This window comes from Phyllobates terribilis, unplaced genomic scaffold (genome assembly GCF_046119375.1).
Source record: "Phyllobates terribilis strain yellow unplaced genomic scaffold, ASM4611937v1 Scaffold_4__5_contigs__length_816908805, whole genome shotgun sequence".
NCBI classification, from domain to species: domain Eukaryota; kingdom Metazoa; phylum Chordata; class Amphibia; order Anura; family Dendrobatidae; genus Phyllobates; species Phyllobates terribilis.
Window position 1 is genome coordinate 88,704,598 of NW_027362764.1, and position 18,068 is coordinate 88,722,665.

General features: G+C 50.6%; 1 long non-coding RNA gene across 1 annotated transcript in view; it reads right to left on the bottom strand.

Annotated features, from left to right (window-relative positions):
- The window catches only part of LOC141264200 (uncharacterized), a 260,087-nt gene that overhangs the window by 127,255 nt on the left and 114,764 nt on the right, over positions 1–18,068 (bottom strand). The window lies entirely within an intron of this gene.

Sequence of the window (18,068 nt, forward strand, 5' to 3'; positions counted from 1 at the left end):
GCTGCGTTGCGCACACGGGAGCTTACCCGGAGCCGGATCTGTTGAGGGTTGTAGTCTCGTGGCGGTGACCCGGTCCGTGCCCAGGGAGTCAAACTGAGCGGCGATGTAACAGCGGTAGATGTAGGACGACTACGCCACCCGTTGAATGCAGCTATGGAGCTGCCGCTGCAGGACAGTCCGCTGAGGCCGGTGGATGGATGGTGCAGCGTAGATGGTATAACCCCCAACGGGAGGGGTATGGTCTCAGGGCAGCAGATGGATGATGGGGGTAGCAGGAACCACTCAGAGACGGTGCGGTGTAATTCAGGGTCTTTACTGGTAACAACGATAGACCCTCCCGGAGTACTTGCTAGTGAACGGGGCCTGGTCAGTCCTTGAGCAGATGGGATCTCCCCTGGCCAGGCGGAGTTGTAGGCCTCCCAAACTGACTGCACTCTTCTGGCTACCTTGCTAGAAGCGGATATAAGTAGCCCACGTCCCTGAGTGTACCGTGTGGTGCTCACCCGTATGGCCGGTGACTCGGGGCCTTCTATTGGCTTCCGCTCCACGATGGCGGTGCTGGTCCCACACGTGTGACCGTGCCTTCGGGTTTCTGGGCCTGAGGACCTGAAATCCCCTGCCGGTCGGCTTCTGCTGCTGGGTAAGAGTTAGTCCCCACAGCCTCGGACGCCGGGTCCGGTAAGAAAGCTTCTCAGTCAGGGCGAGCTCTGCAGCTGCCAGCCCCTGACTCGTAGTAGTATTGCTCCCACTGAGCTCCAGCTGTTTCTTCCTATGACTGTCTCTTGTCTCTACTCTCCTTGACTCCTAACCCTGCTTCAGCCCCGGGTTTATATAGGGGAAGTTCTTCCCCTCCCAAGACTGGGCAGGAGGTGTGGCATGCACAGGATCCCTGACCAAAGGACTTCCCACCTGCTCTCAGACATAATATCTCTATCACTGTGGCAACCAGACCCCTGGGGTGTCACACAAGCAAGTAGGTATCAACTACTGTACCTGCCTGTTAGTTCTTGGGCCCATAGTAAAAATATTCAAATAGTCCTGGATATCCCCTTTAACTTTAGGGAGTGTTTTCAATCAGTCCCTGTATCAGTGAACCTTATAAACTTCTAAACTGGACCCAAAATTTCATAAGACAGGCAATAACTCCTGCACTTCAATGAATAAGAAATAGACCTGGATGCAGATCAAGAATAATTAAGCAGCAGAAGAAGATGCATTCATAAAACCGGATACAATGAATATCAGTGTAAAAAAGTATATAGTATATATTAACAAATAGACATAAGAAGAAAATAAATAATAAAAACACTTAAAAATGCAACAAATGCATACAGAAAACCAAGGTTAGGGTGTAATAAACCAATAGCTCCTACACCTCTAACTGCAGATCAATGTAATGTGATGGATATTGTATATTGAATGGTCCGAGGCATGGATGAATATTGCCCAAACAAGGCCAAAGTACAGCAAGACAGCATAGATATGATTCAAGTGATTAAAAGTACAATAAAGTGCTAGTGCTAAATATATAAATAACCAGTGATTAATAGGAATAAATGCAACAGTACCAGAAGAATATATGAATACAACTGGACAGTAAAGTAAGTCGATAAAATAAGAGAGAAACGTAATGTGCACATAACCTGGACCAGATGCAGTAGAGCAGTAAGAGGGGGAAAGAAGCACATGTGTATTGCAACCCACTGGTGGCTTCCTCAGGGATATGATAAGGAGGTAATAAGGTGTGTCTTAGATATAGTAAAAGACAAACAAATGACATAAGAAGTCAATTAAGTATAATTACAAGAAGCAAGGAAAGAGCACTAGTGATGAGCGCAAGTGCTAGTTACTCGAGTTTGTCTAGGGTGCTTGGGTATACACTGAGTATCGCGGGTGCTCAAGTGAGATGTCCGCATCCCTGCGCCCGCATGTTTCACGACTGCTACACAGCCACAAAACATGCGGGGGTTGCTCGTGTATATCAGCCAATTCCTGCATGTTTTGTGGCTGTCTAACAGCGGCGAAACATGCGGCTGCGGGGATGCGAACATGTCACACGAGCACCCGCGATACACGGTGCATACCCGAGCACCCTAGACAAACTCGAGTAACGAGCAGTTGCACTCATCACTAGAGAGCGCATGAATCACATATTCCAGGAGAAAATGGAAACACCGAGGTGCAAAAATTGTGAGCGGAAATATACATTGACATGCACAAAACCATTATTCACAATGAAACACACCAAATGATGCATGATGTGTCCTGTCACAAAATAGAGAGTGGTGCATGTGCATCCCCCATTATGGAATGAGAAAAAAAATCCAATAAGAGGATTAGTATAAAAAAATTTGAAAATTCCTTCCGTATTCTGAGTAGGGTTGTTTTGGCAGCAAGCACAGGGATTTCTTCAAGTCCCATTCAGATGCATGGAACAGAAATCTCAACACATTACCTGTGTGAATATACTCAGTAGGTGGCGTAACTTGGACCCCAATGCAAAATCTCCAACAGGGTACCCAATAGTAGTGATCTTCTCTTTTGGACTAAAGGGAGATTTTGGGCCCAGTTTCCAGAGTTCAGGAGCGACTGCAACCACTGAACCAGCTAAAAGTACGCACGTGATAAGAGTGAATGCTGGAAAGCAGCCCCAGCACCCCCATAACCGTTTTGTCTACTATGCTCCCTTACACAGTTGAGCACAGTGCCTCAAGTCATTAGCAGCTACACTTTCTCTACATTTATATAAACTGCTGTAGTCAGTGTCCCCACAATAGTGCCAATTGGGGCCATCACAATATTGGGAGCCAAAGTGCACCATAATAATGCCAGCCACAATGACCCTTAACAGTGATGAACACAGACAAAAACCCCAAAAAAACAAAATCAGCATATACCCTACAGTAAGTACATAAGTAAATAGTAACAGTACATGTAAATAACAGGGTACTTTTGTTAACATTATTTTGATCAAAAAAATCTTAAAAGTCACCCCACCATGACAAGGTGTACCTAGTCGAGATGGTGTACTCAGTCAGGCAATGTCCTGCTCTGCCCTTATTCACATTGAGGTCAGCTGACACAAGGTAAAGTTTTAATACTAGTGACAGAATATGTCCCAATTGGGTACACTTTGTCGTGGAGGGATGGCTTTTATGCTTTTTTGATCAAAATAGGGTTAACTAAGTCCCCTATGTTATTTATATGTACTATTTACTTATTTACTTACTATAGGGTATATCCTCATTTTGTTTTTTTCTTGTGTTTTGTCTGTGAAGTGGTCACAGTGTGAACATGCTCCTACACATTTCACGTATACTAAGTTATGCTCCGGCTCATTACTTTGGTTTTGCAGTGATGAACACGGTAGGAGAGATTTATTGAGCAATTTCCATTGGTTTTCTAGCAGAAAAATTCACACATTTGGGTGCTAATCTATTAGGCACAAAATTTTTCACCTTTTTATGTTTTCATGCCACTCTTGACACTTTATTTTTAAAAGATGGACAGGGCTTTCTGAAAAGGCAAGGGACAATTGTGACCCAAAATATTTACTTTCATTTGAACAGTGCCCCTGTGACATGTCTCATTGTCTGAGAGGGCTTATGGCCCATTTAGACTGGCTGAGGATTGGTAAACGAGCATTATTATTATTATTATTATTTACAGTATTTTCAGAGCACCATTGATTCCATAGTGCTGTAGGAATGTCCCAACTATTGGCCCATCTAAACACACAACATATGAGCAAAATGCTTAAACCACCTTATACAGAATTATCGTTGTCGTCAGCACATCGCACCTGTAAACAAGTATTGCCCTGCGGAAAACATGATATTCTATGTGCATAGAACGGTTTGCTTCTAGACGGTGATTGGTGATTGTTTAATGGTTATCTAAATGCAGAATTACCAAGAACCATTTCCAGTTACTTGCATTTAGTGCATGCTATCTTGGCACCCAACAATGAAAATTATGAGGCCCATAAGGTTTGTGCAGATGTATACATTTAAAGGGAATCTGTCAGTAGGATAAACCCTCCTAAACCGTCTATATGGACATATACACTGCTCAAAAAAATAAAGTGAACACTCAAATGACACATCCTAGATCTGAATGAATGAAATATTCTCATTGAATACTTTATTCTGTACAAAGTTGAATGTGCTGACAACCAAATCACACAAAAATCATCAATGGAAATCAAATTTATTAACCAATGGAGGCCTTGATTTGAAGTCACCCCCAAAATTAAAGTGGAAAAACACACTACAGGCTGATCCAACTTTGATGTAATTGTCCTTAAAACAAGTCAAAATGAGGCTCAGTATTGTGTGTGACCTCCACGTGCCTGTATGACCTCCCTACAACGCCTGGGCATGCTCCTGATGAGGTTGCGGATGGTCTCCTGTGGGATCTCCTCACAGACCTAGACTAAAGCATCCGCCAACTCCTGGACAGTCTGTGGTGCAACGTGACGTTGGTGGATGGAGCGAGACATGATGTCCCAGATGTGCTCAATCGGATTCGGGTCTGGGGAACGGGTGGGCCAGTCCATAGCTTCAATGCCTTCATCTTGCAGGAACTGCTGACACACTCCAGCCACATGAGGTCTGGCATTGTCCTGCATTAGGAGGAACCCAGGGCCAACCGCACCAGCATATGGTCTCACAAGGGGTCTGAGGATCTCACCTCGGTACCTAATGACAGCCAGGATCCCTCTGGCGAGCACATGGAGGGCTGTGTGGCCCTCCAAAGAAATGCCACCCCACACCATTACTGACCCACTGCCACACCGGTCATGCTGAAGGATGTTGCAGGCAGCAGATCACTCTCCATGGCGTCTGCAGACTCTATCACGTCTGTCACATGTGCTCAGTGTGAACCTGCTTTCATCTGTGAAGAGCACAGGGCGCAAGTGGCGACTTGGCCAATCCTGGTGTTCAGTGGCAAATGCCAAGCGTCCTGCACGATGTTGGGCTGTGAGCACAACCCCCATCTGTGGACGTCGGGCCCTCATACCACCCTCATGAAGTCGGTTTCTAACCGTTTGTGCAGACACATGCACATTTGTGGCCTGCTGGAGGTCATTTTGCAGGGCTCTGGCAGTGCTCCTCCTGTTCCTCCTTGCACAAAGGAGGAGGTAACGGTCCTGCTGCTGACTTGTTGCCCTCCTATGGCTCCCTCCACATCTCCTGGTATCTGCTCCATGCTCTGGACACTGTGCTGACAGACGCAGCTACCCTTCTTACCACAGACCGCACTGATGTGCCATCCTGGATGAACTGCACTACCTGAGCAACTTCTGTGGGTTGTACTGTAGACATCGCCTCATGCTACTGTACCTCTAGGGGTGAGAGCAATGGCAAAATGAAAAAGTGACCAAAACAACAGCCAAAAGGGATGAGAACTGAGAAATGGTCTGTGGTCACCACCTGCAGAACCGCTCCTTTATAGGGGGTGTCTTGCTAATTGCCTATCATTTCTACCAGTTGTCTGTTCCATTTGCACAAAAGCAGGAGAAATTGATTCACAATCAGTGTTGCTTCATAACTGGACAGGTAGATTTCACAGAAGTGTTATTGACTTGGAGTTACATTGTGTTGTTTAAGTGTTCCCTTTATTTTTTTGAGCAGTGTAGATCATATGAAGCTGAAAAAAATTATACCTTGATGTCTGCGATCTGATGTCTTATTCCAGAGAAATCGTCATTTTTCTTAATATGTAAATGAGCTTTTAAGATCTATGGGAAGGACATAGATCTCCTCGAGAATCTGCCTCCAGAGATTATTTTAAATGAAAGGAAGAGTTACCAGTGTGAGACATGTAATGACTGACAGTCTGCTCTCCTGATCTACATGTCTCACACTGGTAACGCCTCCTTTCATTAAGAATAATCTCTGAAGGCAGATTCTCTGGGAGATCTAAGTCCGGCCCATAGATCTTACCAGCTAATTTACATATTAATAAAAACGTGGATTTCTCTGGAATAAAACATCGGATTGCAGATATCAAGGTATCATTTTATTCAACTTTCTATGACCTACATGCCCATGTAGACGGCTTAGGAAGGTTGATCCTACTGACATATTCTCTTTAATCCTCTATAAATGACATTTACTACAAAGTTTACTTTTAAAACAATTTTGAAAAGGAAAGAAAATAGAGAAACTATACCTGGCAACCAATCAGGTCACTGGTTTTGTCTAACCTCTGGTATAAAATCCATTATGGCGCCACCACTTCTATTTTAGAATTGTCCTCCCTTGTTTTGCAAGGAATCGTGTGATCACACTACAGCAGCAGCTTATGATATTCATAGCGACATGTGATAACCATGAACATCTGTCTAGGTATTAGTCGCCCTCATTATTGAATTGTCTTGCCACCTGTATTATGTCTGTAGGAAATCAAATTACAGACCATTATATGGCCACCACAGATGTTTAATGGCAAAGTCAGGGTAATGGCCTGGATAATGACTGGAGGGTCGAATATTGCACTCAAGGGAAATTTGTGTTAGTTATACAACTACTAGTAATGCCCAAATGGCGGCACCCAGTACAAGCTGAGGTTATGTGATAAGGCTACTTATACCGTAACATCACATACTGTAGGGGAAGGTTTAGTCAAGATGAGAGTACCTTTTATGAGAAGCAATCATCAGATATTGACTTATCGTTTTTTTGTAAAATATATATATTTTTTTACATTTTAGAAATATTTTTATTTTCATATCACAATTAGAAAAACAAAATCTTGCAATTTTCACATTGGCCACTGGGGCTTTTTAGACTCATACCTCCTGCTGTGTTAAGAAATTTACACAAACATTAGCAGCAATGAACAGACTCTGATCACATCTTTAGTATTGAAGCATCTAATGAGAGTGTGCAAAAGTCAATATGAAGAGGGAGCAGAGTCAGTTGTGACATCGCCCATTGTGATTGGTGGATCCTGTGTTATCAGCTGTGTATAGAGGTGCTACCTGTCATTGTAATCCTGCCTCTGAAGATAAGGATCCTGCTGAAAACTATTTTCTGATGACAGCTTCCCTTTAAGGAAACTCAGTTATGATGCAATGCAATTGCCAGTGCGACATTAAACATGACGGATCAACATCTCTGCAGAAGATCAGTCGGCTGTCATCCCCATACTGTCATCTGAACCATTAGTCTTCCGTCCCCCTTTCTGTTCCATAATGCCTAACTGGCGGTACCAATGTGACGCTCGCAAGCCCTGCCCTGGGAAGATGGGGTACTCGGAGCCGGGTCCGACGTTGAGAACGGGGATGCAGTCGTGGCCTGGACCCGTTCCGTGCCCAGGGCCGTCACATTGAAAATTATGTTAGGGCTTTCCGGGTTGAGTGGTAATTGTCGACTACGCCACCTGTGGTGTCTTGTGATGCGCCACCAGCGCCGCTACAGTCCGCTGAGGCCCGGTGTCATGGCGGCTAAAGTTCTCACTGCTCCCCACAAGCGGAGCGCGGCCTCAGGGCAGGCAAGGCAGGATGAAGGGGGTAGTAGTAGCGCGGGGAGTGCGGGCACCGCGTCGCATGGTATGGCGCGTAATGAACAGTCCGGAGGCCATGGTTATGAATTTCCAAGGCTTTACTCACAGTTCTCATAAGCAGCGCAAGGCTTCTCCCTGCTCCTCACGGAGTCCTGCGGCCACCAGGGACGGGGGTCCGACTACCTCCGAGGAAGTCCAGTGTGAGGTAGCATCCCTACACCAGAGTGTTCCTGCACTACAGACTTTACCCCTTCCCGTCTGTGCGTGTGTAGATAGGCCCGGTCTCCCTCTGAGCTCCTCTCAGGTGTAGGGCTCGGGTGGCAATTCCTCTCCATCCGAAGCCCGCCGGGATCCTCAGGGCCTAACCGGGCTTTCCCGTCCTGGACATAGAGTACGAGGTCGGGTGTCGGGGGCCGGTACCCCTCTTGCAGCCGGAATCCCTCTGAATAGATCAGGTAGGCGAGGACAGGTGGCGTACTCCGCTCCGTCTGCATCCTCCCCGGGACCCATTTGCTAGGGAGCCTAACTCTAAAGCTCCCGGGCCTTCTTGATCCTGGTCCTTGGCCGGGTTGAGACATTCCTCGTCTTCAACCTACCTCTCGTCCCATAGATCGGGGTACGAGGGCTGTGTCCCATGCCGGTGCAGGCCCACACAGGATCTGCGCTCCCGGAGGGAAGTCACTTTACACACAGTAGTTTAGACCGCTTGACAGCCCAAGAACCGCCAAAGAACCAAGATCAAAGATGGCATACTATTAAATATGAAATTAGAAGTGTAACTGACTAACTGTTCCTCCACCCACACCCACTAACTGGTTCCTACCACTTTGTGTTCCCCAGTCTCCCTGTAACCAGGGGAGCCGCACCTAGTGCATACTAGCTCCGTCTGGTGGAATGTGGTGTTGGACGCAAAAGGCTGGAACACTACCCCACACCAGGCTTACCTCAGAGGAGGAACACCACACTCCATTAAAGAAGTGCAGCATTCCTGCGGCGGCCGAACCCTCAAGGGCGCCACATTCCCCCCTGGTAAAACACAGCATGTCCACGGGCTGCAAAGGAATAGCACCCAGGAAAATTTATTTTTATATAACAAGTAAAACTATCATCCCTTTATGGGAGGCACATTTCTTGTAACGTTGCATAGCAGTTATAAAAGTACAAAAGAGCAAAGTATAAAATTATAAAAGTACAAAGGTATAAAAGTGCAAAATTATAAATTAAGACAAGAGACTTTTTGATCAAGGCAGCGGACTGCTTAAAGGTGACGACGGTCTGTTCAGTAGCAAGAGGGACCTGCCCTAAACCCTCTACGTGGGTCCTGGGGTGGCTGCAGGGCATGAAGATCCGGAGCTGGACCCCCACACAAGCCACTCCAGACAGGTTTTGCTTCTGAGGTCTGAGGTAGAAAGTAGGCACGGTTTTGTATAAAACCAATAGGGAGCACCTAAATAGATGCATAACTATTTACAATGCAGTCCGCCGCCTGCCATAGTCCGCAGGGACCAAAGTCTCTATAAATGAAGAAACACACAAAAATAGCAGCAATAGTCAAACTTCAAACAATAACTACAGCAGCCGGGGCTGCTTTAGACTTGGGGCTCACGTGGAGGGAAAGGCTCATTCCTCCCGACAGAGGCTAGCCGGTCACCTGAGGTTGAGGGCGTGGTGGCGTCACTCCGAGACACTTTGTGAACGTCCAGGGCATACCACCCACGCTCCCCCTGGTGGCGAGTGAAAGTCAGAGTATCGCCCGGGAAGAGGTTCCGGCCGGGATGTCCCTTCTTAAGGAGCGGCTCGACGTCCCGCCTGCTGATGAACACATCGTCCTGGAGCATGGGACTCCGGATAAACCCCCACCCCGCCTCATGGTGAAAACGCACAACCTGGCCTTCATACCGGGGACTGGGACGGGTGGCCTCCTCCTGTCGCGCCCGAGTTTTTGCAGCCTTGGTCCTGACTTCGAGGCGCTCGCAGCGTTGCTCTCACCGACGTTGTTCCCGTGCTAGTTGGAAGATGTGGTCGCTGCACCATTGGCTCCTCCTTCGCGCTTCCGCTCGGGTCTCCCGCGGGAAGCCCATTAGGTCGCCCCCCCTGGTTTTCCCAGGCCCACTCCTCGGCCTCGGGCCAGGTCACCGCTGGTGCAGGTAGCGGGGCGAGGACGGGTTGCTGCAAGTCCTCGGAAGATGCGGACCAGTCCGAGTTGGAGCCGGTAGCCTCCTCCGCAGCTCCAGGCACCTCCGTTACCGAGCTCTCGTGACAGCGTAAGTCCCCACCAATAGCTGCCGGTTGCAGCTCAGGAGCTAGTGCTTGCTCCCAGGTGACTGCGTAGGGGACTATATACTCCGCCATGAGGTCGAGGATGGTCTATGATGGCTCCGCAGCCGGGGCAGGGGTTGCACTCTCACCTGCCTCTAGGTCACTCTTGACTTCGACCTCCGGGCCGACTGGTCCTGGAACCTCCTCTCCTCGACGGCGGTCTCGGATCCGCTGCAGCATCTCCGCTTTCCACGCAGCCGTCGCCGTCTCCTGGGCCTCCTTCTGCCTCCTTGCAAGTCCCGGAGCTTCCGAGTGGAGAAACTCAATATCTCCCGGCGTTAATACGCCGCCACTTCGCTCTCTGCCGGGTGAAGGGCCTGGACCGGGTTCAGTGGTCACGTGGTCTCGCTCCCCAGAGGCATCCATGACTGCCTCCGTTGACTGCCAAGCTCCGACTGACATGGCCGCACCTTGTTGCTTTCCTTCTTCTTCCTCCTCTTTCGGGGCGGTTCCTGGGCGGCATGCTGACAGACCCGCCTTCGTTCAGCCCATCCTGTTTGACGGGCATTACCCCGCGGACAGTCTCTGATGGAAGGGGCAGTCCACATTTTTGGCGCCAACGGGAGCCCAGCCCACGATGGGAGGTGTACAAAGACAGTCTTTTCACAGCATTATGGCGCCTGTTCTTCTTGGGTGGGCGCCATTTTAAGTGTAAAACAACAGTCCAAGGTGTAAGGCGCACAGTACCCGATAGCAATGGGCACTTTTCTCCGTTGCTGCGGGCACGATATCCTGCCGACTACGCCAGTGATGTGACGCTCGAAAGCCCTGCCCTTGGAAGATCGGGTACTCGGAGCCGAGTCCGACGTTGAGAACGGGGATGCAGTCGTGGCCTGGACCCGTTCCGTGCCCAGGGCCGTCACACTGAAAATGATGTTAGGGCTTTCCGGGTTGAGTGGTAATTGTCGACTACGCCACCTGTGGTGTCTGGTGATGCGCCACCAGCGCCGCAACAGTCCGCTGAGGCGCGGTGTCATGGCGGCTAAAGTTCTCACTGCTCCCCACAGGCGGAGCGCGGCCTCAGGGCAGGCAAGGCAGGATGAAGGGGGTAGTAGTAGTAGCGCGGGGAGTGCGGGCACCGTGTCGCATGGTATGGCGCGTAATGAACAGTCCGGAGGCCATAGGGATGAATTTCCAAGGCTTTACTCACAGTTCTTATAAGCAGCGCAAGGCTTCTCCCTGCTCCTCACGGAGTCCTGCAGCCACCAGGGACGGGGGTCCGACTACCTCCGAGGAAGTCCAGTGTGAGGTAGCATCCCTACACCAGAGTGTTCCTGCACTACAGACTTTACCCCTTCCCGTCTGTGCGTGTGCAGATAGGCCGGGTCTCCCTCTGAGCTCCTCTCAGGTGTAGGGCTCGGGTGGCAATTCCTCTCCATCCGAAGCCCGCCGGGATCCTCAGGGCCTAACCGGGCTTTCCCGTCCTGGACATAGAGTATGAGGTCGGGTGTCGGGGGCCGGTACCCCTCTTGCAGCCGGAATCACTCAGAATAGATCAGGTAGGCGAGGACAGGTGGCGTACTCTGCTCCGTCTGCATCCTCCCCGGGACCCATTTGCTAGGGAGCCACACTCTAAAGCTCCCGGGCCTTCTTGATCCTGGTCCTTGGCCGGGTTGAGACATTCCTCGTCTGCAACCTACCTCTCGTCCCATAGATCGGGGTACGAGGGCTGTGTCCCATGCCGGTGCAGGCCCACACAGGATCTGCGCTCCCGGAGGGAAGTCACTTTACACACAGTAGTTTAGACTGCTTGACAGCCCAAGAACCGCCAAAGAACCAAGATCAAAGATGGCATACTATTAAATATGAAATTAGAAGTGTAACTGACTAACTGTTCCTCCACCCACACCCACTAACTGGTTCCTACCACTTTGTGTTCCCCAGTCTCCCTGTAACTAGGGGAGCAGCACCTAGTGCATACTAGCTCCCTCTGGTGGAATGTGGTGTTGGACGCAAAAGGCTGGAACACTACCATCACACCAGGCTTACCTCAGAGGAGGAACACCACACTCCATTAAAGAAGTGCAGCATTCCTGTGGCGGCCGAACCCTCAGGGGCACCACACCAATATATCAAATCAGTTGCTTTCTGAAGAACTTGATACCAGACCTGAAACCTAAAGTAAGTAGATTTGCAGCTGTGTCCCTCCCTACATGTAACTATTAAAGGTTAATAAATGGTCATGTACCATAACATTGTAGGATTTATCAGTCCATCACGGAGTGTTTCTGTAACATGGAGATCTCTTGGAACCACAGAACTGATTGTTCCCTCTTGGCGTCCTCTTGTCCGACCTGATTTGGCGTTACCCTGAATCGTACGTGTTCCTATCCACACCTATGTCTCTCTGGCAAGCGAAGGGTTGACCTTATTTCATGTGTAATAAAAACGCTTCCTTATGTCATCCAGATGTTGTTCCCATAACTGCGATCCTAAACACCGCAATGCTTTTCTTTACGGTTTGGAATCGCAGTCTCGGAGACTTTTGAAGTTCGGTTTTTAATGAATTTGTACAGAGGTTTTGTTTCACGGCACAATAAATTTTCTGCTGCAGTTTTATTTTACCTCTGGAAAAAGAATAGGTTGTAAAGAATATCTTCAGAGCGACTGTGTCACTTTTCCAACTAAAACAGATACCTTGTGGGCACCGGGGCTTTAGTGCAGCCGCGAGCAGAAGTTAGGAAAAGTACAGAACTAGAGAACTAGACTGTAGTTCTGAGTGTGATTCTCTGGGAGGGAATGTCACGTGAAATAGCACATGGTATTATTTTACATTCTGACTTATGAGCTCAAGAAAGTGACGCGCCCAGGGGATGGGGGAAACGACTCGGCGCCCGGGCCTTGTTGTTGCCTGATCTTGGGGGATGTCGCGGTGGCCGGCTCCGGGGCCCGTACCCTGGGGTCACTCTTAAAAGCAAGGGAATTGGGAAAAGGTGTATGGGAAAGGGGGAAGTTCGTGACGCCACCCGTGGAGTCTGGTGAGGATCACCAGCGCTGCGACAGTCCTCAGAGGCCATTGTTCAGGCAGCTTAGTTGGTGCTGCTCCCCACAGGTGGAACGGTGCCTCAGGGCAGTGAAGAGAGGGATGAAGGGTAGAGCGCAGGCGGGTGCAGAGTCGCGGAGGAAAGAACAGACAGAGGCAGTAATTGAAGTCATCCAAGTTTTTACTCACGGTGGTGCTTTCTCAGCTCAGAGCTTCTCTCTGCTGTCACAAGGCGAGCAGCGGCCGCCAGGGTGGGGTTCAGCACACTCCAGGTAGTTCAGGAGCGCTTGACAGGACCCCCGCTCTAAAGTGTTCCTCTCCTGTTGTACTTCTCCCACCTTGTGTCCCCCACTGAGTCCCGTATGGGTACTGCGATGTCCCTTATGGGTAGCGTGTAGCTCCCGGACCGACTGGGTGCCCTTTTTGGTGACTTGTGGTGAGAACGTGGCGTAAGGCCGGGTCCCTCTGGATAAACTCAGATTAGGGCATACTCCGTCTGTATCCCCCTGGGATCCACATAAGCCTCCGGACTTTTCCGACAGAGACGTGAAGTGCAAAGTCAGATGATCGGGGACCGATTCCCCCTCTTGCGGCAGGGTCTCTCTGGCAGGGCCAGAATAAGGTATGCAGGTGGCGACTCCGCTCCGTCCGCACCCCCTGAGATCCTTTCGTCTGTGGAGCCTAACTCCTCTGCTCCCCTCCTGGGCCTTCTTGGTTGGTTGGACTCTGATCGAGGACAGAGCCGGTTTTAACTCTGCCCCAATCCCCCGTCTCGAGGCCTAAGACTGGGAATCATGGACCTCTCAGCCGGCAGCAGCTTTGTACTGACTTGTCATCCCAAAGACCCATGACCAAAGACCCGGTTATAAAGATGGCCTCCAGTTATATATGATTCTAATAAGTGCCTAAGTAAATTGCTTCCTCCACCCTCACTCACTACATGGTTCCCCCTAACTTTTGTTCCCCCCAACTCCTCCATTCAGGCCCGGGGCAGCACTATGTTGCTTTTAGGCCCCCTACAGAACTGGAGTGGTGTAGTGTTGAGTGTGTGGTTCGGGTCCTGTGAGGCAGTCCATCCTTACCTCGGAGAGGAGATACCACAACTCATTCTGAGGTGCAGTACCCCTGTGGCGACTGAACCCTCAGGGGCGCCACATTCCCCCCTGGTGAAACACAGCACGTCCGCGGGCTGCAATAGAGCAAAGACATGGTATTTTCAGACATTCAAATATATTTTACAAAACAATAACAATCTTCCCTTTATGGGAGGCACTTTTCTTGAACGTTACAGGTTATACATTATAAATATAAAGACATTATATATATAGAAAAACAGTAGAAAATATTATTTAAGTGCAAGTTCAGCAGCATGAGGGACCTGTCCAAAGCAAACCCTCCACGTAGGCCCTGGGGTGGCTGCAGGGCATGGTGATCCTGAGTTGGACCTCGCTTTGTGCCACACCAGACAGGTTTTTGTTCTGAGGTCAGATGTAGAGCATATAAAACCAATAGGGGGCACCTTAATAGGTGCAAACTATGTACAATAAAGTTTGTTGACTGCTCACTGTCCGCAGACACAATGTCTTAATAAAACATGTACAAAAACTGAGAAACATGGAAGTTCAGCCTCCGGGGCCGCATTAGTGATGGTATCCCCACCGGGGGTACGGCTCGTGTTTACCCACAGATCCGGACCGGTCTCCAGTGGCAATGTGCAGGAGGGCATCCTCCTTGAACACCTGGTGCACCTCTAGGGCGTACCACCCTCGTACTCCGTGGTGGCGGGTGTAGGAGGCCAGGTCTCCCGGGTACAGATTACGGTCGGAGTGTCCTTGCTCCAAGTGGGGCTCAACGTCCCGCCGATTAACAAACACGTCGTGCTTAAACTGGGGGCTGCGGATAAAGCCCCATCCCGCTTCCTGGTGGAACCGGACGATAAGTCCTTCCTCCCGGGGGCTGAAACGGGAGGCCTCCGCCTGCCTGGCTTGGGCCTTGGCGGCTTTAGACCGCACCTCCAGCTGTTCACAGCGGACCCTCCGGGCACGCCGTTTCTTCTCTAGCTGGAGGAGCTCACTTTTGCAATGCTCCTCCCGCCGTCGAGCCTCAGCTTGGGTCTCCCGGGGAAACCCCATTAGATCCCCCCTGGTTGTCCCATCTAAACTCCTCCACTTTTGGGCAAGCAACCGGGGGTGCTGGTAACGGCGTTAACAGGGGCCGCTGTTGGTCCTCCACCCTTGCGGACCAGTCCGGGTTCTGGTGTGTGTACACCCAGGCGAGGGCAGATGCTGGCGGTTCCGGGAGCGTGAGGGGTAGCAGGCTTCCGGTGGCTGCGGCGGCTTGGGCCTCAGGTTCCGGGGCTAGTAACTGCTCCCAAACGGTGGCGCCCGGGGATGGAGGTGACTGTAGGAGGTCCAGGAGCAGGTCGGCGCACTCAGCGCCCGGGGCAGGGGTTTCACTCTTACCCGCTCCTGGGCTGGAAGCGGCTCCTTGGTCTTCATTCCTTTCCGCCTGGGCTGGGGCATCGCTGGTGGGGCGCGACGTATCTTTGCATCGGGCCGCGAGCTTCCCCAGCAGGTCCTCTCTCTACTCCGCGACCGCTTTCCGCAGGGCCTCCTCAACTCGCCGGGTCAGATCCTACGTCTCGCCGCGGAGGTACTCGGCCTCATCCGCTGTCAGGTAAATGCTGCATCCCTCCAGGGTAAGAGAGGTGGCTGCTGGTGGGCCAACGAGGGAGGGTACTTCCTCTTCTCCTTCCATCGCGGCAGCCAGGGGTAGTCTGTCTAGACTTGCCCAGGCCACACCTTGTCTCTCTCTCTTTCTCCTCCTCTTTCGGGGGCTGGTTCAGTGGCTGCTCGCAGACGGGCACTCCTTGGGACGTCCCATCCGTCTTGACGGACACAACTATGCGGACAGTCTCTAAGGCAATGGGCGGTCTGAGCTTTTGGCACCATTGGGGAACCCGGCCCACGATGGGAGGGTTTAAGGTGTTGTTGTCTTTCCTGCACATAATGGCGCCCGTTCTTCTTGGGCGGGGGCACCACATTGAATGTGGAAACACAGTCTTTAGGAAAGGCGCACAGTACCCGATGGCAATGGGTATAGATTTCTGCCGTTGCCACGGGCACGAAATCCTGTTCGTGACGCCAGGAAGAGATGACGCGCCCAGGGGATGGGGGAAACGACTCGGCGCCCGGGCCTTGTTGTTGCCTGATCTTGAGGGATGTCGCGGTGGCCGGCTCCCGCTCGTACCCTGGGGTCACTCTTAAAAGCAAGGGAAGGGGGAAAAGGTGTATGGGAAAGGGGAAAGTTCGTGACGCCACCCGTGGTGTCTGGTGAGGATCACCAGCGCTGCAACAGTCCTCACAGGCCGGTGTTCAGGCAGCTTAGTTGGTGCTGCTCCCCACAGGTGGAGCCAGATCTTAGGGCAGTGTAGAAAAGGTGTGCAATAGTGCGTTGGCGGGTGCAGAGCCGCGGAGGAAAGAACAGACAGAGGCAGTAATTGAAGTCATCCAAGTCTTTACTCACGGTGGTGCTTTCTCAGCTCAGAGCTTCTCTCTGCTGTCACACGGCGAGCAGCGGCCGCCAGGGTGGGGTTTAGCACACTCCAGGTAGTTCAGGAGCGCTTGACAGGACCCCCGCTCTAAAGTGTTCCTCTCCTGTTGTACTTCTCCCGCCTTGTGTCCCCCACTGAGTCCCGTACGGGTACTGCGATGTCCCTTATGGGTAGCGTGTAGCTCCCGGACCGACTGGGTGCCCTTTTTGGTGACTTGTGGTGAGAACGTGGCGTAAGGCCGGGTCCCTCTGGATAAACTCAGATTAGGGCATACAGGTGGCGACTCCGCTCCATCCGTATCCCCCTGGGATCCACATAAGCCTCCGGACTTTTCCGACAGAGACGTGAAGTGCAAAGTCAGATGATCGGGGACCAGTACCCCCTCTTGCGGCAGGGTCTCTCTGGCAGGGCCAGAATAAGGTATGCAGGTGGCGACTCCGCTCCGTCCGCACCCCCTGAGATCCTTTCGCCTGTGGAGCCTAACTCCTCTGCTCCCCTCCTGGGCCTTCATGGTTGGACTCTGACCGGGGACAGAGCCGATTTTAACTCTGCCCCAATCCCCCGTCTCGAGGCCTAAGACCGGGAATCATGGACCTCTCAGCCGGCAGCAGCTTTGTACTGACTTGCCGTCCCAAAGACCCACGACCAAAGACCCGGTTATAAAGATGGCCTCCAGTTATATATGATTCTAATAAGTGCCTAAGTAAATTGCTTCCTCCACCCTCACTCACTACATGGTTCCCCCTAACTTTGGTTCCCCCCAACTCCTCCATTCAGGCCCGGGGCAGCATTATGGTGCTTTTAGGCCCCCTACAGAACTGGAGTGGTGTAGTGTTGAGTGTGTGGTTGGGGTCCTGTGAGGCACTCCATCCTTACCTGGGAGAGGAGATACCACACCTCATTCTGAGGTGCAGTACCCCTGTGGCGACTGAAACCTCAGGGGCGCCACAAAAGGAAGTGCAAACCTACTGGGATCCTTACCGACCACTAGAAGCCACCATTCCGTCTCCTTGGTCATACATGCGCAATCCTCATGGTCATACATGTACCCTACATCAATATTCACTGTCTTTGTGGCTGCAAAAAAAATCAGCGCGCAGTTGTTTCTGACGATCCAACAGACAAGAAAATGAGAGGCAGATTGCATGTGTGACCACTACACTATTCCACCCGATCCTCATGCACTGGTAGCTCTTTCTAGTGATCAGTAGTCGTTCCAGCGGTAGGGTCCTCAACAATCATACATTTATCAGATATCATGTGAATAGATAATATTTTTTTTGGGGGGGAGACAACCCCTTTAAATACTTTGTCCAACCTATAATGCAGTGTTAATTTGGTTTTCAAGTCTTAAAGGTTTTTTTTTCCATCTTCATAGATACGTATGGTAAGATAATGCTTGTAAAAACTTTAAAATTTACTTTATATTAAAAAATGTTCCCTGTTCTCTTGATATTGAAAGTTTTCATTTTTTTATTGTATATTGTATTGCCAAAGGGACCAGCAATTGGTGGCCAAACATGTAGAGTGATTACAAGCTCTTTTACGGTGAGTTTGTAAGCACTGCCCTCTTTCCGGACAGAATCGATGGAGTACTGTTAGCCCCAAATCCCACCAGCTTTAGCCTCTCTGCACTTCCGATACCGCAGTGGCAAAGCTACACCCTATAGCAGCATCGGAGCACCCAGTCCTGGCCAGTGG